Source organism: Rhinichthys klamathensis, unplaced genomic scaffold (genome assembly GCF_029890125.1).
Source record: "Rhinichthys klamathensis goyatoka isolate OS25496 unplaced genomic scaffold, OSU_Roscu_1.1 h1tg000722l_1, whole genome shotgun sequence".
Classification (NCBI taxonomy): Eukaryota; Metazoa; Chordata; class Actinopteri; order Cypriniformes; family Leuciscidae; genus Rhinichthys; species Rhinichthys klamathensis.
This window is the reverse complement of record NW_026607137.1, coordinates 275,267-298,993: the sequence shown is the minus strand read 5'-3', so window position 1 is coordinate 298,993 and position 23,727 is coordinate 275,267. Positions and strand designations below refer to the sequence as shown.

Sequence of the window (23,727 nt, the reverse complement as noted above, 5' to 3'; positions counted from 1 at the left end):
GCTGCACGCCGAGGCTATGAATACACAGCTGGTGTGTATCCGCGCCCGTTATATAGCGTGGGCACGGATGCACACACAATCTAAACTGCTCGCTTGCCATTTAGACTGCTTGAAAACTGAATAAGGACAGACAACAATAAATAGGACTGACAATTCACACAGAGCGCTTTAGCTGAAGAGCGAAAAAGCTAGTGTTTGTATATGCCAGCGTGCCTTTGTATCTTCCGGTTATGCCGTCATCTACTACGTCATGACGCAGCACCAATCAGGATTGGACAGATTTCATTCATGCTTCAGATGTGCTACGCTGGGGGCGTTCCCCAAAAGGGGAACTGTACAGGCGTCACAGTTCAGTGCATGAATATACACGGTATATAAATAAATAAAACTCGAGTGCAAATTAATTAATGTAATGCGGAACTACTTTATACGCGGGTTCTTTAGGGACATAATCTGAGATTGCAATGCTGGAATGTGTGTGTGTGAGTGAGAGAGGCGCGGGCGCGATCGAACAGTGGAAACAATGTTGTTTTTAATACCTCGTCATTATGTTCACAGGACATCATTCAAACTGCAAAGTGTTAACTTGTTTATCCTCGCCAGCCATAACCTCCGTCGTTGTTCTGACAAAAGCTTAGTCTTCTCACATTCATGAAGTCTAAAGACGGGTATACTGTAAAATCCAAATTTAACTGAACCTCCGGCACGATTTGAACATCCATTGACCCAGCAAGAGATGACCATTTTCACTTTTTATCACGAAATTAACTCGTTTCAGCTTCTTCTTCTAATATTCTGCCCACAACATGCCCACAGATGGCGCCGGGTCGGCAAATGCCCGTATGTTGTGACGTCATGTAGGAACTATGTATAGCCTCTTTCACCTAGATATCATCATATAGAGACTGTGTCTGTTCCCCGAACTAGGAAATACAAAAAACTCCCAAACCCATTTAAGGGTAAAAATTGGATTGACGTTCAACAAATAAAAACCAAATATAATGCAGATAAACAAATGATAAAGCTCGGGTTGCTGAATATTCGATCCCTTTTTTCAAAAGCACTTTTGGTTAATGATATGATTACAGACCATAACCTAGATGTGCTGTGATTGACAGAAACTTGGATAAAACCAGACAATTACATTACTTTAATGGAGTCCACCCCGCAAGATTACTACTTTAAACACGAGGCTCATTTAAAAGGAAAAGGGAGAGGTATTGCTGTAATTTATAGCAATATCTTCAGTATTACTCAGAAATCTAGTTTCAAATATAATTCATTTGAAGTGATGGTGCTTTCTGTAACGTTATGTAGCGTTAAGTGATAAATCCCGTTCAACTTTTGTGCTGGCTTCTGTATACTGGCCACCAGGGCACAATTCAGATTTTATCAAAGAATTTGCTGATTTTATATCAGAGTTAGTACTGGCTGCAGACAAAGTCCTAATTGTTGGTGATTTTAATATCCATGTAGATAATGAAAAATATGCATTGGGATTGGCATTTAAAGACATTCTGAACTCTCTTTCTTTCTCCCATTCTTTCTCTTAGAAGAAAACAAACCCTAGGTATTTATTTGAAACAGTAGCTAAATTAACGAAAAATAAAACTTAAACACCGGATGTTTTCAAACAGCACAGCAATAATGACTTTATGAACTTCTTTACTTACAATATTGATAATATTAGAGAGAAAATTATAACTATGCAACCGTTTACTACAGACAGTGCGTTGTTGTCTCCCTGAGGAAAAATTCCATTCATTCATTGCTATAGGAGAGGAAGAATTGTCTAAACTCGTTAAATCATCTAAATCGACAACATGTTTGTTAGACCCTATACCGACTAAGCTATTGAAAGGGATGCTTCCAGAGGTCATAGATCCTCTTCTTGATATCATTAATTCATCACTAGGATATGTACTGAAAACTTTTAAGCTGGCTGTTATTAAACCTCTTATTAAAAAAAAACGCAACTTGATCCTAGAGAATGTCAATTACAGGCCGATCTCGAATCTACCTTTTCTATCAAAATTACGTATTATTGAAAAGGCAGTATCCTCACAACCATGTTCCTTTTTAGAAAGAAATGGTATCTGCAAGGATTTCCAGTCAGGATTTAGCCGTACCATAGTACTGAGACTGCTCACAGTTGAAAAAATGATTTGCTCTTATCATCCGATCGTGGTTGTATCTCTCTATTAGTGTTACTCGATCTTAGTGCTGCATTTGATACCATCGACCACAATATTCTTTTAAATAGACTTGAAAATGATCTTGGCATTAGTGGAATGGCATTAGTGGAATTGCATTAGCATGTTTCAAATCATACTTCTCTGACCGTTATCAGTTTGTAGCAGTAAACAAAGAGATGTCTTATCAATCAAAAGTTCAGTATGGCGTACCACAAGGCTCAGTACTAGGACCGTTGCTGTTCACTCTGTACATGCTACCCTTGGTAGATATTTTTAGGAAGCATGGCTTTAGTTTTCACTGTTATGCTGATGATACTCTGCTCTATTTTTCTTCGCGCCCCGACGAAACACAACAATTCACAAAATTAACGGAATGCATAGCTGATATAAAAATTTGGATGACTAGTTATTTCCTTAACTCTGAAAAAAACAGAGATTCTAATTATTGGCCAAAAACCTTCCTCACTTAATAACCTAGAATACTGTCTAACAATTGGTGGCTGCTCTGTCAAGTCTTCGTCGTCGGTTGGGAACCTGGGTGTGCTCTTTGATACCAATCTTTCATTTGAAAGTCACGTTTCTAGCATCTGTAAAACCGCATTCTTCCATCTTAAAAATATATCTAAATTACGACATATGCTTTCAATGAAAAATGCGGAACAGTTAGTTAATGCGTTTATGACATCAAGGCTAGATTATTGTAATGCTCTACTGGGTGGTTGCCCTGCATGCTTAATAAACAAACTACAGCTGGTCCAAAATGCAGCAGCTAGAGTTCTCACTAGAACCTGGAAGTATGACCATATTAGCCCGGTTCTGTCAACTCTGCATTGGCTCCCTATTAAATATCGTATACATTTTGAAATATTGCTGACTACCTACAAAGCACTAAATGGTTTAGCTCCCCAGTACTTGAGCGAGCTCTTAACCCATTATAGTCCTTCACGTCTATTGCGATCTCAAAATTCTGGCCAGTTGATAATAGAATATCAAAATCAACTGCTGGCGGTAGATCATTTTCCTATTTAGCACCTAAACTTTGGAACATTCTCCCTAACATTGTCCGAGAAGCAGACACACTTTGTCATCTCTTTTACCTGGCATTCACATTATACATTTCTATTATTCAAATCAGTTAAATGATTATTAGGCTGCACAGATTAGGTCAGCCGGAACCGGGGACACTTCCTACAACACCCGATGTACTCGTTACATCATAAGAAGAATGGCATCTACGCTAATGTTAGTCTTTCCATTTATTTCGAAGTTTACTGAAGTCAGCCGGATCCGGGCCGTATCCAGATCAGACGGTGAACCTGCGCCTGGACACAACCGCAACGCATCCCTGAAGTGCCAGCTTCATCAGCCTTGTGAAGGCCTCATGGACACCTCAACAAACTCTTCTCCATACGGGCATGATGACTCCGACCTCCAACCAGATGGAACTGGATAAATATTGTGAATGTTCTGATCCAATCTGACTTCTGACCTGTAATGTTGCCTGAATCATAATCATACTGTCATAATGTGGGTCTTGTGTCCTGTCATGTTTAGTGGTTCCCTGTCTTGTCCATTAGTTATCCCAGGTGTTTCTTGTTAACCACGCCCCCTTGTTATCCTGTCTAGCTCGTTTGTCCCTGATTATTTAAGCCCTGTGTTTCTGCCCTGTCTTTGTGAGTTGGGGAATGTATGTTCTGTTCCAGGATTAACGTGAGTGTTGGTCGTTCCTGTGTAAAGATTCCTGTTCCAAGTTCTGAGTCTCTGTTTAAGTTTATAGTTTGTTTAAATAAAGCGTGTACACTGCGTTTGGATCCAGCCTCCTCTCTGCCTTCACCGCATCACGTTACAGATCATCACAGAACAACTCACCGCAATATGGATCCAGCAGTTGTCAGCAACCAGGCCCTCAGAAGTTTCCTTGCCTCGATATTTCAGGAGGGCCAGTCCATCGAGAGGTACGTGAGGGACTTTATGTCGTGCTGTCATCTGGGGGCTTTAGACGACCTCGAGCTCATGGACTTGTTTTGGAGCGGGTTGGACGAGGACGTTGCCCAGTTAATGCCGGATGACTGTACCAGCTGGACCCTGGAGGGGTATGTCAACCTGGCCCTCCATCCCATCCCCCGTCGACCTCCCTCCGGAGCTCTTAGGAGCGTCTGGAAGCCGCTCCTTAGAGGGGGGGTTATGTGACGATCTGCGGCTGGAGTGCCTGCTTGAGCCGCTGGGGGGCACTCCTTCCTAGTTTATTGTTTCCTTTAGGTTTACCCTGCACTGATTATGGTTGATTTCATGCACCTGTGTTTGATTATCTTGTTTAGCGCACCTGTCTTAAGCCTGAGTTTTCCCTTGGTCCATTGCTCAGTATCGTAAGTGTCATACTGCATTCTAAGCGTTTTCCGAGTTCCTTAGTGTTTCCTAGTTCCTTAGTGTTTCCTAGTTTCACGGTCCCTGGACTCCCTGCCTGTATCTGGTCTTCCCGTTTGCCTTATCCTTACATTATATGTTTGCTGATCTGGACTGCTTACCTGGTTTTGACCCCTGCATGTTTCCCTGTACCTGTCCCTGGATCTTCCTCTCATTAAAGCCTGCGTTTGGATCACCACTGTCTGTTTCCACCGAGCAGTTTCATGACAGAATAACTGACCACCAGGATCTAGCAGTTAGTACCCGGGAACTACCGACCGTAAAGCAAGAGGTATGATGATGGAGGACGGATTCTACCAGAATGGACGGTCGCTTGAGGAGTACGTGGGGGCTTACCTAGAGTTTTATCAAGAGACAAATTTGAGTGAGGAAACACTCAAGTATAATTTCTGGAGTGGGATGGACGACACGCTCGGCGCAATGCTTCTGTTAGATGCGGAACACCTCTCTTTTGTGCAGTTCCTGGACTGAGCGTTGTGGGTGTGCGGTTCGTCACTCACTGTAGGACTCGCTGAGGAAATCAGCTGTGTTCCCAAACCAGGGCATTCCGTCAAGACCGTTCCAGGTAATTCCAAGCACAGTTCACGGAAGAGAGTTTCCAACCGAGCTCTGAGAAAGCCCGTTCGCCGCATCCGCACTGCCGACACCGCGCTCCACAAGCCTGCAATTCACGTCTGCCCAGTCGAGCCCGCGCTTCACTTCAGCCCTGCCGACACCGCGCTCCACAAGCCTGCAACTCACGTCTGTCCAGCCGAACCCGCGCTTCACGTGAGCCAAGTCGAGCCTGCTTTTCACGACATGCCTGAGCTTCTTCCCGCCGAGACCGACATGCCTGAGTTTCTGTCTTCCGAGCCCGCGACTGACGTCTGCCCAGCCGAACCCGCGGTTCACGAGTCAAGTCCCGAGTCAAGTCCCGAGTCAAGTCCCGAGTCAAGTCCCGAGTCGAGTCCCGAGTCGAATCCCGAGTTGAATCCCGAGTCAAGTGAACCGAATCCCGAGTCGAGTGAACCGAATCCCGAGTCGAGTGAACCGAATCCCGAGTCAAGTGAACCGAATCCCGAGTCAAGTGAACCGAATCCCGAGTCAAGTGAACCGAATCCCGAGTCAAGTGAACCGAGTCCCGAGTCGAGCGTGCCAAGCGCCAAGTCAAGTGAATCAAGTGCCGTGTCAAGTGAATCAAGTGAGTCAAGTGCCAAGTCAAGTGAATCAAGAGCCAAGTCAAGTGAATCAAGTACCGTGTCAAGTGAGTCAAGTGCCAAGTCAAGTGAGTCAAGAGCCGAGTCAAGTGAGTCAAGTGCCGAATCTAACCAAGTGAGTGAATCTAGCCAAGTTAGAGTATCAAGCCCAGTGACTCGCCGTCGCAGGAGGAGAAGGAGGACTCGTTTGGTTCGCCAGGCTCCGGTGGGCGTTCCCAGACGCCTCGCCCTGCCGGCCCCGCCTGTGCGCCTCGCCCTGCCGGCCCCGCCTGTGCGCCTCGCCCTGCCGGCCCCGCCTCTGCGCCTCGCCCTGCCGGCCCCGCCTCTGCGCCTCGCCCTGCCGGTCCCGCCTCTGCGCCTCTCCCTGCCGGTCCCGTCTCTGCTCTTCGCCCTGCCTATATCTATCAAGCTCCATGAGACTGTCCCAGAGCCCGTTGCCAGCCCGGAGGTTGTTCCCCTAGGTTCTCCCAAGTATTTTTTTGGGGGGGGGCAGTAGGAGGTCCCACGAAAGGGTCATGGAGGCAGCGCTGACATGGACCTTGTTGATGCTATCTCCTCCTGAGCCTCCTATGCCCTCGTCTCCTGCCAAGCGTGCTCCGCCCTGGCCTTCGCCTCGTCCTTCTCCGCCCTGGCCTTCGCCTCGTCCTGCTCCACCCTGGCCTTCGCCTCGTCCTGCTCCGCCCTGGCCTTCGCCTCGTCCGGCTCCGCCCTGGTCACCGGCCCAGTCTGGTCCGCCCACGCTCTGCGGCCCAGGCCCGCCTTGCCTAGGTCCTGGTCCCATTCCCCTGCACGGGCCTGGCCCTCCATCCCTCCCCCAAGACCGCCTGTGCTTCACCGCCCTCCTGAACTTTTTTTTTTTTTTTTTTTTTTTTTGGGCGTCAGGAGCCGCCCTTAAGGGGGGGGTTATTTCATAATGTGGGTCTTGTGTCCTGTCATGTTTAGTGGTTCCCTGTCTTGTCCATTAGTTATCCCAGGTGTTTCTTGTTAACCACGCCCCCTTGTTATCCTGTCTAGCTCGTTTGTCCCTGATTATTTAAGCCCTGTGTTTCTGCCCTGTCTTTGTGAGTTGGGGAATGTATGTTCTGTTCCAGAATTAACGTGAGTGTTGGTCGTTCCTGTGTAAAGATTCCTGTTCCAAGTTCTGAGTCTCTGTTTAAGTTTATAGTTTGTTTAAATAAAGCGTGTACACTGCGTTTGGATCCAGCCTCCTCTCTGCCTTCACCGCATCACGTTACAGATCATCACACATACACTGTTCATTCGTTGTCCAGAGGAGAACTGGCCCCCAACTGAGCCTGGTTTCTCCCAAGGTTTTTTTCTCCATTCTGTCACCTAATGGAGTTTTGGTTCCTTGCCACTGTTGCCTTGGCTTTTGGCTTGCTTAGTTGGGGACATTTCTGCCCTACAAAGGCAAAAGACCTTAACTCGCTAGAGTGTGGAACTGAGAAAAATGACTTTAAAGATTTGTAGTTGTCCCGCCAAATTAATTATAGGTAGGACGCTGAAAATCGCTGAAAAGGACGCTGAAAATCTGGCAATTAGATGTTTAAAGGTGCCATGTGGAATGTCTGCCAAAAAATAAATTCCATACCAAATGGGGGCAGTATACCTCCAGAAAGTTGGCCTACTCTAGTCTGTTTTTTAGTTTCGGGTTGTTAATCTTCTAAAACCGTCAAATCGTCCGCTTTGTCCCGCCAAAGCCTATTTTGATCGGTGAGTGATGTAGAATATAATGACTGCTGCGCTTGACAAACGAGCAGAGAGAGAGAGCGCCCCGGCCGCGCGCGCGCACTCTCACGTCTTCAAACAACACGAGCGCAGTCCTCCTGCTCTCTCTCTCCCTCCCGCATACTAATCAAATCAATTGACACGATAGTAAGACCGCAGTTCATTTGGAGATTTTTAGAGAGTAGAGACTCAATGAACAACATCTCAACACTAAATTATAAAGGCCGGTCTCATATAGACGCGATTGACATCAGATTTAAGTACACCCACAAGCCGTGCGAGTTATTCGTGTACTGCAGTTTGGCTGGTGGTTATGTATGTTGCCCGCATACCGCCTCCCATGGCCGAAACTGGTATTACGACACCAGTCGGGCCGGCGCTAGTAATTTAGCATGCTAATTTAGGTTTATATCTCGGCAGCACTATAACTTGTCAATTTTTTAATGACATCATTGCACTTATTTCTTCTCATTCTTTTGATGCGTGTAGCTTATTTTTTGGATAATTTTACCTCAATTTTTACATAGGGCACCTTTAAGTAATGAAAATTATCTACATAACAAAATTTTGAGCTCAAACTTGACTTTTGACCACTATTTTAAAGTTACTGTACTCTGCCTTTGTATTGTCAGCAAAAAGTGAGAAGTCATGCCAAGGCAAAAGGCAGTAACTTCCACATTATCAATATTTGGTTACTGATCACCATTAACAAAATCATTATAGTAACACCTGTATAAAATCTAGTGATCATGGCATTTATTTTGTATGATTTACAATTACCTAGCCTTCTAGTTATTGTGCTTTGGTTCCATTCTGGTGGCCCTAATACATTAGACATGACAAAATACCTCCATAGCGGTAAAGACTAAAGAGTATCTTCAAGTGGTACCGATGTAATGTAATGATCACGATAAAACAGATCCTCGCGCACATTCGACCCGGATCTGAAAGCGGTGGATCTGAAAGACGCATACTTTCACAGGTGTTTACCGAGATTCGTGTTCGAAGGTGTCACGCTCCGTTCACGAAAAGTAGCCTATGCAGTGCTTTACCCCTTAGGACTCAGTAGGGAGCGCGTTCTGGACTACTTAGACGACTAATGCATTTATAGCACAACCTTCTGTGTTCTGCGTCTTTTCAGTATGCGTTGGTTTCAGCTGTCTGCCCTATTATTGTGCGTGCACTTCGCTCGTCCCGCGGATTTATTCCGGGCGCTGTGTTTTGTATGCATGCTTTACCACAGCTGTTCTGATGTTGTATGCACCAGCACTTCTTGCTTCATTATGATGTATGCGCCAATATTCCCTTGTTGCTTCATTATTATCACTCTGATATTAGTCCCGTGTCGGCTCGACCGTGTTCAGCACGGGCGAAGTTTTGGCACTCTGCCAGCTAGATGCATGATTGTTTCAACTAGGTCCGGTACCCGAACTGGGTGAGGCGGGGCTTTAGTTCTTTGTTGTATTGACCTGCTTCGGCATGTGTAACATTTTTCTGTCAACTCTGCGTATATCCTTCGCGATCGATATCGCACGTTTGTCGATGGAGCGGGTTAAGAGCATACTAAATGTTCTGACCGCATTAGTGCAGGACAAAGCTATGAGGACATCAGAAGTTACAGGGACGGATGGTAACTGTACAAAGTACACAGGCTACATCGTAATTTCATTTTTAATGGAGAGTAAAACAAAGGCAGAACACCGTATAATCTGATAGGTAGCATTATTTGATAGAACGCCAGCACAGTAACTTCATATTGACGCGCGGCTAAAAATAGGCAGAGTGCCGTAACTCAATATGAGCGTTCCAAAACTAAGCCAAAGAGCCGTAACTGGTGTTACGGTGTTCTGCCTTGGTTTCTCATGGGCTTTTGGAAGTTACGGTTAAGACAAACTATTATTTTCTCGAAAAAACAACAGAATTGACTCAAGATGTCATGATCCTGGTTTCTCTCTCGTTTCTCTGTCTCCCTCTCCTGTTCACTCACTCCCCGCTCCTCTAGCATACACACATTACTCACGCTCTCTCATCATTCTCAGCTGTTCCTACTCTACTCCTGTAATCGTGCTAATCATTCCTCCACCTGCTCCCCCTTTCCTCCTAATTGTGTTTGCTTCTTCTAGTCCTCATTCTCCCCTGTCTTGTCGCCGGATTATTCATGTACATACTTGAAGTATCGCAGCCTTCTCACCTCTCGTTCCTGTCTTGTCCTGTCCTGTCCTGTCCTGTCCTGTCCAGTTGTCTAGCAGTTACTGCTGAACGTAATCCAGCTGCAGGTATTTCTCTGTGTATGCTGTTGCTCGCACTCTGAACTCTACTCAGCTCAAACTATTGCAGAGACCAGCGCCAGTATCCAGCCATCCTCTGTGCTCCGGAATTCCGAGGTTTCCTAAGCCTGCTGTTCTCCTCCCGAGTCCACTGATGCAGTCTGCACTTCGCTGTCCAAAGGAGGATTTATTTTCCGTTTCTTCAGTCCACTCTGCTGGCTATTTATGCTCTACATTACTTATTGAATGTATTTCTCTGTTACTACTAATTGGCTGTGGACAGCATCCTGAGTTTATTAAAGACTGTTTCATTGCTACAGCGCATTTGGGTCCTTTCTCTCACACACCTGACACAAGATACTTATCCACATGATAAAGGAGGTCTTGAATGTGCCAAAAATATCAATAACTCATTTTCGACCAAAAACGAAGTTACGGTCTTTTGCCTTTGCACGGCAGATTTAATATTCAACAATATTATTGATCTGCCTTACTTCAGGTGGACGATGATGCAATTTTCTTCTAGAAACAAACTTTTTGTATTATTTTCATGTTATCACTGTGAAGCTGCTTTGATACAATCTGTATTGTAAAAAGCGCTATATAAATAAAGGTGACTTGACTTGACTTGACTATTTAAAAAAGTTAACTTCCGCTCACTCCAATGCATGGGCGAAAACAGTTCAAGGCACTCACTTTAAGCTGAGACCCCCTTAGAGTCTGTTCAAGATTATGATACATACCAAGAAAATGCACAAAGTAACAGAGAGAGCGAGAGAGATCATGAGAAGAAAAGACACTATTCTGTGTTAGAGAGAAGCTGTTTCGCTCAACTGAAGAGCAGTCAGTGCACATACAAGGATAATTGAATGAGATATGCAAGTGATTTATTTCATAATCTGTAAACTATAGCAAAGCGCATTCTTCATAATATTCCTTTAAGAGGTATGAATTTATCAAGCTGTCAAGCAACTGAGCTGGAAATAATTACATTCTTTGAATGAGCTCTTAGTCTGACATACACACACGCCATTATGAGCAGTATGTTAGGACTTTGACTTTGATCTTGCACAACTGATATGAGCCCATTTATAGTTTTAAGCCTTATTCACACTCACACAGACACACACACACACACACACACCAGTAAGGCTCTGTTGTGCCTGACAAGCCTGAGTCAGCTTGTCCACAGAAACCCATGCATCTCAAACATGCAGCCCACAAGTCCATAAGGCATAAGGGAGACATAACACACATTCATCCACACATCAGAGCGTGACATGCAAGAAAAAAAACACATACCCGTGGACCCTGGTCGCCTTGATCCCCCTATAATAAAAGAGAGAAAAACAGAATGATAGAATATAATTTTGTAATATTGTACACAAATACAGCCAACGAAAAAAGAGTACCAAAGTAATTTAAACCACAATGATGATATCCATATCCTCAAAAATTAATTGAGGTTGAAAGTAAAATCACTTATCATAAAACAAACTGTTGTGGAGAGTGGTCAGGAGTGAATGTGAATGCCCACTAAAACAATGTTTATCATTTTAACAGAAAACGAATGTGAATATTTTACAGTAATTACAGTTCTGTCATGACAACTAGAGCAAGTCAACACTTGCTCTGCAACAGATCAAACATATCAACATGGTCATAGCCATTACCATGCCAAACACTCAGAGGAGTGTTTGGCATGGTAATGGCTATGACCATGTTGATATGTTTGATCTGTTGCAGAGCAAGTATTGAACTTGTTACTGCTAATACATACACGACACGCTGCTGTAAGCAAGTAAGAGATGCTGCTGCTGTACAATATAGCATACATAAATTACCCATAGCAGATCTATACAGGTGGATCTGGGGAAGGGAAAGGGTTTTTGAAAGTGCGCTGCAACTGCTACTGTAAATGCTGACCAAGTAATTGATAGTTGAGCAGCGAGTTCATTGGCTACTGATACAGCAGGAACCAATCAGCTGTGCCCTATAGAGAATGATGTGATTGCAAGTAGATTGAATTAAGGACCTATCAGCCTGAGCCATCTAGTGTTTCATGACAGAACTTTGAAAAGCCTGCAAATGCATTCAAAGCAAAGCTATAAAGCGTAATTTTAAAGGGACAGTCAATACATTATAAAATGAGGTTATATTTTTTTTCCAGCATCACCGGGGCCTTCCCTCAGCCTGGGGCCCTTCATATAGCATACATGAATTACCCCCAATGACAATGAAGATTGAACAATACAAACAAAGTGTACATCATAGAAAATCCCCCTTCATTTAGGTGACAAAGGTGATGACAATTCAGCTACATATGTGCCTACATACCAGTGCATATTTGCCACTAAACTAAACTTTTTTTTTTGCAGTTATAGTCCGTTATTGCAATAGGCTCACAACTTTATCTGCATGTGTGTGTGTGTGTGTGTGTGATGTATGTATGTTGTATGTGTGTGTTATGTGCGTGTATGCATGTGTGTCTGTGTACATGTGTATGGGGGGACTGGGTGTTGGTAGTGATATAATACAGATATAATACAAATGAACAAATGATAAAGCTCGCATTGCTGAATATTTAATCCCTTTTTTCAAAAGCACTTATTGTTAATGGTATAATTACAGATCATAACCTAGATGTGCTGTGTTTGACATAAACCTGGCTTAAACCAGACGATTACATTACTTTAAATAAGTCCACCCACCAAGATTATTGTTATGAACATGAGCCTCGCCTGAAAGGCAAAGGGGGAGGTATTGCTGTAATTTAAAGTAATATCTTCAGTATTACTGAGAAGTACTGCAATGATATTTCTGAAAAATTCTAATCTGGTTTTAAGTCTGCTCACAGTACTGAATCTGCCCTGTTGAGAGTTTTAAATGACATCATGATATGACATCATGATATGACATCATGATATTTTAAATGATATGTACCAATCAAGAGAAATGATTCCTCTGCCCTTTCATCATTACTAAGTTGTCTAGATGAAGTTAAATTTTGTCTGGACCAAATTTTTTTATTTCTAAATGGAAACAAAACCGAGATCATTGTTTTTGGGTCCACTGTTAATTCTCAGGCTGCCAACTTCGACCTAGGCAGACTATCGGCTTTTAGATCTTCAAGTGTACGGAACCTGGGCGTTCTACTGGATGAGTCTTTAAACTTTGATAAACAAATCTCCTCTGTAATAAGCTCTTGTTTTTATCAACTTTGTCTGCTGTCGAAAGTCAAACCTTTCCTTAATCATAAAACTCTTGAGATGGCTGTTCATGCCTTTATCGCCTCACGCGTAGACTACTGCAATTCACTTTACTGCGGTATTTCAAAAACTCAAACTGCTCGTTTTCAATTAGTGCAAAATGCTGCTGCAAGATTCCTCTCAAATAGTCGAAAAAGTGACCATATCACCCCAATTCTGAGGTCTCTTCATTGGTTGCCCATTAATTTCAGAATTGATTTTAAAATCCTTTTGTTTATACATCTCTATGCAACCAAGCACCGAGCTACCTATCTGAACTGTTACAACCATATACTCCATCAAGAAGTCTGAGATCAAGCGATAAGAACCTGTTATTAGTCCCACACTCCAGACTCAAACGCAGAGGGGATCGAGCATTCTCTGTGGTTGGGCCTCGGCTGTGGAACAATGTGCCCATAGAAGTTAGGATAGCCCCTTCCGTGATCTCTTTTAAGTCACTTTTAAAAACGCACGTGTTTACCTTGGCCTATAAATAAGGTTGGTTAGTTTTACTATTTCTCCTTTGAGTATGATGCTGTTTTTCCTTTTTATATAAGTCTGATACTGCCATTTCTGTTTTATTATTGATGAGTCTGATACTGTTTTTGCCATTTCTGTTTTCTTATTTTAAGTCCGACAATGTTTTTGCTACTCCTGTTTAAGGCTGTTCTTAGCTTTGCTGTACTTATCTGTGCTGTGCTGTTATGCATGGTATTATTGTCTTTTAATTTTGTAGTTCTGTAAAGCGCTTTTGTCAGTCAGCGGCTGTTATAAAATGTGCTATATAAATAAAATGAACTTGAACTTGAAGTCTAGTTTCAAATATAATTATTTTAAAGTGTTGGTGCTTAATGTAACACTATCTAGTGTAAATGATAAATCACGTTTGAGATTTGTGCTGGCTACTGTATACAGGCCACCATACAGACTTTATCAACTAATTTGCTGATTTTCTATCAGAGTTAGTACTGGCTGCAGATAAAGTCCTAATTTTTGGTGATTTTAATATCGATGTAGATAATGAAAAATACTTGTTGGGATTGCCATTTAGAGACATTCTAAACTCTATTGGAGTTAGACAACACGTGTCAGGTCCCACTCATTGTCGTAATAATACTTTAGATCTAATATTGCCACATGGAATCAATGTTGATGCCGTCGAAATTCTGCAGAAGAGTGATGACTTCTCAGATCATATCTAGTCTTGTGTATACTTCATTTAACTAAGGCTGCAAATCCCTGTTACAAATAGAGTAGAACTATCACTTCTGCCACTAAAGATTGCTTTATAAATAATCTTCCTGATCAGTTTCATCTCCTCAGCATCCCAGATAGCTTAGAAGAACTCAATATTGCGACAGAAACTTTTGACTCTCTCTTTTCCAGCACTCTAGACACAGTTGCTCCTTCGCATTTAAAGAAGATTAAAGAAAATAGTCCAATGTCGTGGTACAACGAGCACACTCGGGCCCTCAAGAGAGCAGCCAGAAAAATGGAGCGTAGCTGGAAGAAAACAAAACTAGAGATTTTTCGCTTTTCGTGGAAAAAGATCACGATTATGTACAGAAAGGCCTTAAAAACTGCTAGATCTGCTTATTTTTCGTCTCTCTTAGAAGAAAACAAACACAACCCTATGTATTTAATTTATACAGTGGCTAAATTAACAAGAAATAAAGCTTCAGCTTCTGAAGTTTGCAAACAGCATAGCAGTAATGACTTTATGATAATAATGGGGAGAAAAATATAACTATGTGTGGCGAGGTGGGGGTAGGGCAAAAGTTACACTTATGGGAAAAGTATAGAAAAAGAAAAAAAAGAAAAAAAAGAAAAAGCAGACTACGCCACAACGTTTCACTGAACGGGGAAATTTCACAAGAACACACAGGTTCGCTACCACAGAGGACAAGAGACGTGAATCTGAATACAAAAATACTTTATTTTTCAAAATCCTACTTATTTTAAATGTATATAAAAACTATTGACTCCGGAGGAGCAAGAGTTTTACACTACTTCAGTGTGCGTCCAAAACAAAAACACAATAACACACTTTCGGGCTGAGGCTTACCGGCAGGGAGCTAGCTGGGCAGTGAGCATCCTAAGACCACACCACTCACAACACTCCACTCCTCACAAACACTCTCACACTAGCTAAGTGAAAGAAACGCAGGTGCTAATGGGAAAAAAACTCGGTGAAGGAAACACCACCACCAAAAAGGGCAAATACAGCTAGCTTCCCTACACCGGGGGCCTTCAGCTCCTGAAAGAAACAAAAAAACAATAATATACAGTATTTCACAATTAGCCACAGACACATGTATCACGTTATAGAAGAACAATTCAACCTGTACAAGGAAGGTCAAAAATGGCCGTTTTTGACCTTCCTTGTATAGGTTGAATTGTTCTTCTATAACGTGATACATGTGTCTGCGGCTAATTGTGAAATACTGTATATTATTGTAAACCCAACGAGTTTAACGCTACATTACATTGCCATTCAAGCCTGGACACATTGTGGAGCAGCCAACTGCTATAAACAAAAACAAAGCAAAACACATTTTGCAAATCAAACAATACAAACGGAAAACTACTGTTTGGACAAAGTAAACAGATGAAATCACAGAAAACAAATAAAAAAAAACAGTTAACAGACTGCTGGTGGCAATATTACAAAAGGTGGGGCTAATGTACATAATTACTGGCACGTCAAACTTTAAGTGACGGCTCTGAGACTAGCCGCTCTTCACTTAAGCCACCAGCATTAGCATAAAGCTACAAATATAAAATGGTAAATGGACTGCATTTATATAGCGCTTTCACAGACCCAATGGCCACCAAAGCGCTTTACAATTTTGCCTCACATTCACCCATTCACTCACTCATTCATACACCGACGGGAGCCATACAAGGCGCCATCCAGCTCGTCGGGAGCAGCTGGGGTTAGGTGTCTTGCTCATGGACACCTCGACACTTGGTCAGGTGGAACCGAGGATTGAACCACCAACCTTCCGGTTTGTAGACAACCCACATGAACCACTGAGCCACTGCCGCCCCAAACAAACAGGAAACGGTCACACCGTAGGTTAATATGGCAGCAGAACAAACAGTGCAGTCTAACAGTATTGTCTAGGGCGCATTTGCCCCGCAGTCAACAGAGACGAACCGCTCACGAGCGGATTGACGCACCAGTAGTGGATCGCTAGACCCACAAAATATTCAGGTGACTCACAGCTTCGTTCACCATAGGCAAACCACAAATGCACAGGTGTTCCATCGGATCACACACCTCAGCTGTAGTAAAAGACAGCCTGCACCCAAAAGCAAGGTCGCACCGATCCCAGCCATAACCTGGCTCCCGCAGAGCTGCGCACGCACCCACACAGAAGCGATCGTGACAATGACGCATACCCAGGTGGCCTGAACTCCGCCTTAAATATGCCAGGGATGGCTGCCGATAGGCTGTCACACCCATCACTCACCACAATTAATAGGGCGGGATCTAATCCGCCCTGCCACATATGGAACCGTCTACTACAGTATGGCATCAGACAGTGCACTCTAGTGTCGCTGAGGAAAAAATCCATTAATTCGTTGTTATAGAAGAGGAAGAATTGTCTGAACTCTTTAAATCATCTAAATCAGCCATGTGTATGCTAGACCCTATACCGGCTAAGCTACTGAAAGAGATGCTTCCAGAGGTCATAGATCCTCTACTTAAAATCATTAATTCATCTTTGATTTTAGGATATGTACCGAAAACTTTTAAGCTGGCTATTATTAAAGGGGTCATATAATGGTACATGCACTTTTACAAGTTGATTGTACTGAAATGTGTGTTGGCAGTGCCTGTACCATCATAAAATGATAAAAATCCATCCAGTGTTTTTGTTTTAATCTCCTTATATGTTTTCTCCTGCCTCAAATTGAGCCGTTCGATTTTGTGACGTCACACGCTCGGAAGCCCCTCCCACGATTGTTGATTGACAGCATCGTTTCAACACAGACCCGCCCTCGCTCGTGAGAGCTGTCAATCATAGTCTGCGCGGACCGGCGCGGTCATTGTTGATATGCTGGAGCACTGTCTATGAGCAGAATGGCGTCTAAGCGATTGTGGTGTTCTGTTCTTGGGTGTAATAACGAACACAGCAGTCATTTTAATGTTCCTAAATCCGAACCGCTGAAGACGCAGTGGCTGAGTTTGTTTTCGAAGGGAATATTCCCCACGAGCAACGTCAATGCTCTCATGTTTGCGCGAATCATTTCTCAGCAGACTGCTTTATAAACGAGGGTCAGTATGAGCTGGTTTTGCTAAGAAGCTGCTCCTGAATAAAGGATCGGTACCAGCTATTCGTGTTCCTGCTGAACCTCTAGAACAACTGAAGTGAGTGTAACGTTTTATTAAACTTTATATTAATATTTATATTAATCTTTGCAAATCGCTAGCTGCACGCTTCACAATGAATGCGTCTAAGGTTTACACTTAGGGTACATTACGGCATGTTTTCTATGTATGATGTTCTCAATATAATTCATAATCCCACGTTTATACTGAACAACGCGTTATGGTTATTGTGTTATTGTGTTACAAACGATGTACACACAGAACAGAGAGGCGGGGTGAGCAAAGCTCATTATCATTTAAAGTCATATGCACTGAAACGGCGTGCTGAAAACAGAGCTGTTTTTGACCAAGTAAAATAAGTGTTTTCTTACAATACTAATGAGAATTTTTAATTAAAGTATATTACAAACTTTTAATTTAGACCCTAAAGAATCATACTAGCTTGTACAAAAATGGCATTATATGACCCCTTTAAACCTCTTATACCCAGGGGGCAAAACACCTGTTTTTTAGGAAATCAGACATGGGCTGCTGTAAAAGGTTTTCATATAAAAATGAAATCTATGATGTCTGAGGATCACAACCCGGTCAACAAGCTGCTGGAAACTTGTAATTTAGGGTCAAAACAATGCTACCTCAAATTCTGCTTTAACTCCCCGGAATCACCAAAACATGCTAAAAAGGTTTAATTATATTCATGAATCCTGAGCCATATCTCCCTTATACTTTATGCTAGAAACAAACTGAGCACACCTTTTAAAAGAGTGGAAGATAAGCTTTCATCTGATGCCTTGATTGTACATGTAATTATAATGTAAGAGTTAACAATGCCTCTTAATTCATTGGGTGATTCCGGGGAGTTAACCCTTGTGCATTGTTCAAATTCACTACCCTTTCGTTCTGTTTGTGGCTGAAAACAGCCACTACTTTTTTTTGCATAAATCTATTAATCAACCTTAGTCCTAAACAAAACTACTAAATGTTTTTAAAAAAAATCAGGATTTTAACTCTTTAATTGCCAAGTTCATAAATTATGTCACTGATTAAAAAAAAAAAAAAAAAAAAAAAACACACACAAAATGACTTATTTTCAATATAAAATGTGATTGTGGACTGGATTTTTTTTAACCTTTTATCACAGTCTTGGACATGTCAAAGATTAGAAACAACATTGGTTTTGATGCATTGTTAGTTTTTGTGCAGCATCAAATTATAACTTTTTCTCCCTCATTTACTGTTCGTGACTGTTTTTGCCCCATTAACCTACATTATAACCACATTTTTTTACTGCAAAGCCATGGCACCATATAATCATGCATTTTTGATTGTTGGTGGTGGTTTTCCCTGTTGGGAAGAGGTCAAATTTGTAATTTTTACTGTTGATAACCAGGTGGCACCATTAACCCATAGGCCTGTGCAAAAAAAGCTTAGTGTCTGGCTTTTACATGGAGTTATATGGAGTATAATAACATATTAAAGTGTGTGTGTGTGTGTGTGTGTGTGTGTGAGAGAGAGAGAGAGAGAGAGAGAGAGAGAGAGAGAGAGAGAGAGAGAACTCACCTTGATGCGTCTGAGAAAAAAAGGCTCAAAAATACCTTTATTTGCCAAAAATTATTAAAAATGCAATTTTACATTATTTTTCCAGGACAAAAACCAAAAAATACATCTAAAAAAAATAAAATAAATAAATAAATAAAATAAATAAATAAAGAGAAATAAATAAATTTAAAAATACAAAAGCAAACAATCATCACTATCAATATCACAAAGACACTGATTTACAGCCCATCTATGTTTAAACTTCTCTGTGTTATTTACCAGTTTATGATATGTGAACTCAATTTTAATGCGCGATTTTACCAGTCCTTTTAAAATGGACACAATATCATCTGACCCAGCCCTGTTCAAACTATATTTTCTTGATAGCCAAATTACCAGTTTAGCTTTTCCAAAAATAAAATGTATTAACACATACACTTCCCTCTTTCTTCTACTGTATTTTGGACCATAAATAAAAAAAAACTGGTGTAAAAATTTCTCCTAATTTATTAGACCACTCTTCTAAAATACAAAAAAGTCTCTTACACTTTAAAAACAAATGAAAAACTGTCTCCTGTTCCCCACAGAAAGGACAGCCCTCCCCTACCTGTGGATCAAGGTGTGCTATGTGCCTGTTTAGCTATAATCCCGTGTACTATCCTCCACTGCAGGTCTCCAGACCTCTTCTCAATGGGAGGTTTGTACAGGGACCTCCAGCTGCCTTTGGGGGAGGCGCCTAGCCCAAAAAACTCTTGCCATTTGGACTCAAGATGCCATGATTTCACACACATAGTATATATGTCCTTCTTATCAGCATTGCAAAAGTACTTTGGCTGATGAGTCTTAAAAGAGAGCAAACATCCTTCTTTCTCTTGCCATGTACCATTCTCTGGTGAAAAAAGCAACTGAGGAAAACTACAGTGATCAGTCTCTTTTTCAAAACTTTCCATTGCCAATTTGTAATCCTGAGGCAAGGTCTCAATTATCTGAGTCAACACATTTTTTATCAGTCTGATAGATTTAATTCTCAACTTTTCAGCTAAATTCTCAAGGTTAATCCATTCTTTATTGATTCTCAAATGTCCAATCTTTAAGACATTTGCTGCCCAGATGGCTTTTCTAAGAGTGTCCGATTTAAGAGCATCCACATCCAGAGCAGAATTAAGTACCTGAATATCACTTTCTTCTCTAATTATAATTGTGAGATCATCAGCATATGCAGATAGTTTAATAGAGTAATTCATGGTATTAACCTGTAAACCCATTAGTTCCCTTCTCAGTTTACATAGCAATGGTTCAATTACGATACTATACAATTGTCCTGAAATTGGGCAACCCTGTCTAATACCTCTACTTACATCTATAGGGATACTTAACCCACCACCCATTTTAATCATACATGTTGCTTTGGTATAAAGAATTTTGTTCATTGAAATAAAACTTTTTCCAAAACCAAAAGCATTAAGGGCATCAAACAAAAAAACATGATCAACCCTATCAAAAGCATTTTCTTGATCTAAAGACAAAAGGCCCAACTTAAAGGAGAACTCCGGCGCAAAATGAACCTTTGGTCTAATTACACATTGTTACCTAGTCAACCGTTCTCTGAGATTTGTTTTCATGATTATCGAATGTAAATAGTTTTATCTCTAAAAACAGTTTAGCCTATAAAGCTAGTATAACGCTAGTATATTGGGCATAGATCAATGACAAATGGGTCCCAGTTTGTCTATCATTCCTCAACATCTGGTAGACAAACTGGGACCCATGGGTTTCAGTACACCCTTGCGGAACTGGCTGCTTGATTTCCTCACTGACAGACCTCAATCAGTGAGGGTTGGACAAAATACGTCTAGTGTCATTACTCTCAGTACTGGCTCCCCCCAGGGCTGTGTCCTGAGTCCGCTGTTGTTCACTTTGATGACACATGACTGCGTCCCTAGGCATGCCACAAATCACATCGTAAAATTTGCGGATGACACAACGGTGGTAGGCCTAATAAAGGATGACAAGGAACTGGCCTACAGAGAGGAGGTGGAGCAGTTGGTGGGCTGGTGCAGAGAAAACAGTCTGATCCTGAACGTCGAAAAGACCAAAGAACTCATTGTCGACTTCAGGAAGAACCAGCCCAGCCATTCTCCACTACTCATCAACAACATAAACGTTGAGGTGGTTAGCAGTATAAAGTTTCTGGGTGTGTTCATTACTCACGATCTTACCTGGTCTGTAAACACTGCATCACTGGTGAAGAGGGCACAGCAGAGGATGTACTTCCTACGGAGGATGAGAAGAGCCCATCTGCCCCCGCCTACCCTCACCACATTTTACAGAAGCACCATAGAGAGCATCTTGACCAGCTGTATCTCAGTGTGGTGTGGAGGCTGTAGGGCCTCTGACTGGAAGGATGTAAGAAGGGTGGTGAAGACAGCGGAGAGAATCATCGGCACCTCTCTTCCCTCCATTCAGGACATTGCAGAGAACCGCTGTGCCTCTCGGGCCAGGAAAATTTGCGGGGACCCCTCTCACCCCCAGTACGGTCTGTTTAGTCCGCTGGCCTCCAGAAAGAGGTTTCGCAGCATTCGGTGTCGGACCTCCAGGTTTTACAACAGCTTTGTACCCCAAGCCATCAGACTGTTAAATACTAATAAATAATCCATAGTACTGCTGGTTTTATACTTGACTACTGTCAAATATTGAGTTAGATGTTTAGAGGGCTAAATTATTTATACTCTGCTATTTATATATTTATTATAAACTGTTTGTACAAATTTTTGGGATGAACATTTACACTGTAAAATTGAAACTGTAAGAAATTTGTGGCCTATGCAAACGAAATTTCGTTCTGTATGCACTTGTTGTATTCTGAATGACAATAAAGTCTGTCAAGTCAAGTCAAGTCAAGTCAAGTCAAATAAAAATCGCTTGTTAATACCACTAACAAGGCTCAAAATAGCCCCACACTAACACGGTAGCATAATGAGGGTCCCTACCTTCAAACCGAAGCATTGAGAACTTTGTCAGTGTCCAGACAGTTTAATAAGAAGATATTTTAAACATACAGTCAACTTCGCGTATACAGGCAGAAGCCATCTTTGAAATACAGCCTTTACCAGTCGATCTACGAACGCCGATCCAAGTGCGCTGGTGAGATGTGAACGAGCTATAAGTTGTGATAAGGTGAGCGCGAACAGCAGGCTTGGATCGGCGTTCGTAGATCGACTGGTAAAGGCTGTATTTCAAAGATGGCTTCTGCCTGTATACGCGAAGTTGACTGTATGTTTAAAATATCTTCTTATTAAACTGTCTGGACACTGACAAAGTTCTCAATGCTTCGGTTTGAAGGTAGGGACCCTCATTATGCTACCGTGTTAGTGTGGGGCTATTTTGAGCCTTGTTAGTGGTATTAACAAGCGATTTTTATTTGTCATTGATCTATGCCCAATATACTAGCGTTATACTAGCTTTATAGGCTAAACTGTTTTTAGAGATAAAACTATTTACATTCGATAATCATGAAAACAAATCTCAGAGAACGGTTGACTAGGTAACAATGTGTAATTAGACCAAAGGTTCATTTTGCGCCGGAGTTCTCCTTTAAGATCATTACAATTTGCATAAGCAAAAACATCCCTAATTAAATGAAGATTATCTGTAATTAACCGATTTTTAACACAATATGATTGATCTTTATGTACAATTTCATGCAAAACTTTGTTTAATCTATTTGCTAAAACCTTCGAAAATATTTTATAATCTGTACACAAGATTGCAACAGGTCTCCAATTCTTTAGGAGTGTTAAATCACCCTTTTTCGGGAGCAAAGCCAAAACCGCTCTTTGACAGCTGGTTGGAAGAATTCCTTCATGACAACATTTCTGAAAAAGTCCTGACCTACAATTGGCCAAAAAGTCTTGTAAAACTCAGCTGGTAGTCCATCCATTCCCGGACAACGGCCTGAAGATAGACCCATCACAGCTCGACAGACTTCCTCAAAAGAGACATCATTCTCTAATGACAGCTTATTTTCTTCAGATAAAACAGGTAAATCTCTTAACAGCTCAGTCCTGGAATGTTTATCTGAGCTTTCAGCAGTATACAATTTGGAATAAAAGTCAACAGCAATTATTCGCATCTCCAGTGGTTCTGATGTGACATGTCCATTATTGTCCTTCAGTAAAATCATTTGTTTCTGCTGACCCACTTTACTCTCCAAGTAAAAAAAATAAGAAGTGGGAGCGTCCATGTCCTTCAAGTGTAAATAGCGGCTTCTTATAAGAGCCCCTTTAACTTTTTCATCCAGTATTGAACTTAAAACATTTTTTCTTTTTCAGTCCACAAGTCTTTTAAATTAGCATCATCATTAACAGTCATATTTGTTTCAATGTCAGCAATTTCCGCTTCCAGCTGTTTTAATGTATTTTTCAACCGTACAGAGGAGTATGCAGTATATTTTTGAGAGAAATCTCTTATATAGGCTTTGCCAACCTCCCACCACTGAATAATATTTTCAAAATTACTCTGTTCTATTTGCCATTTCTCCCAAAAAAACTCAAAATCTTCACAAAAAGACTTATCTTCTAAGAGTTTAATATTCAGATGCCAATAATAGCTCTTATGTACACTTTTAGACAAGGTAAACCCAACTGTAACAAGCTTATGATCTGAAAGACTACTAGGGATAATTTCTGTGTTAACAACTCTATTTTTCAGGTTAGAAGATATATAAAAACAGTCTAAACGTGCAGCATAAATCCTCCCATTATTCACTTTCACCCATGTATATTGTTTTAT

The 23,727-nt window shown here is 41.6% G+C and overlaps 1 protein-coding gene across 1 annotated transcript in view; it reads right to left on the bottom strand.

Moving 5' to 3' along the window:
• Positions 1-23,727, bottom strand: part of LOC130077182 (collagen alpha-1(XXV) chain) — a 295,172-nt gene that overhangs the window by 185,070 nt on the left and 86,375 nt on the right. The window contains exon 2 of the mRNA XM_056242326.1: positions 11,113-11,139. The gene's annotated coding sequence lies outside the window, so the exon portion shown is untranslated. The remainder of the gene's footprint in view (positions 1-11,112; positions 11,140-23,727) is intronic.